This window comes from Lupinus angustifolius, chromosome LG19 (assembly GCF_001865875.1).
Source record: "Lupinus angustifolius cultivar Tanjil chromosome LG19, LupAngTanjil_v1.0, whole genome shotgun sequence".
In the NCBI taxonomy this organism is placed as follows: domain Eukaryota; kingdom Viridiplantae; phylum Streptophyta; class Magnoliopsida; order Fabales; family Fabaceae; genus Lupinus; species Lupinus angustifolius.
Genome location: NC_032027.1, coordinates 5321652 through 5321939, shown reverse-complemented (window position 1 = coordinate 5321939; position 288 = coordinate 5321652).

The following is a 288-nucleotide window of genomic DNA, read 5'->3' as shown; positions in this document are numbered from 1 at the left end:
TTGAAGCAATGTTGGACATTCCCATAATGTATTCTATTATATTTCCTTTGCCTTGATACCTCATGGAAATCAAATTCTGTAACAAAGTACTTGTTTCCGCCTTATCGCTCTTTGCAAAGCGCTTTTCAATCTCAGCAAGGTAATCTTTGGCACTGTTTATCTCATCCGAGATAGTACCCCTAAATACCTATGGAATGCCGCGCTTAATGATCATTAGACTCATGCGATTAGAGCGATCCCACTTCTCATAATCCTTCCTCTCTTCAGAGGCACTGGATCCCAAAGGAG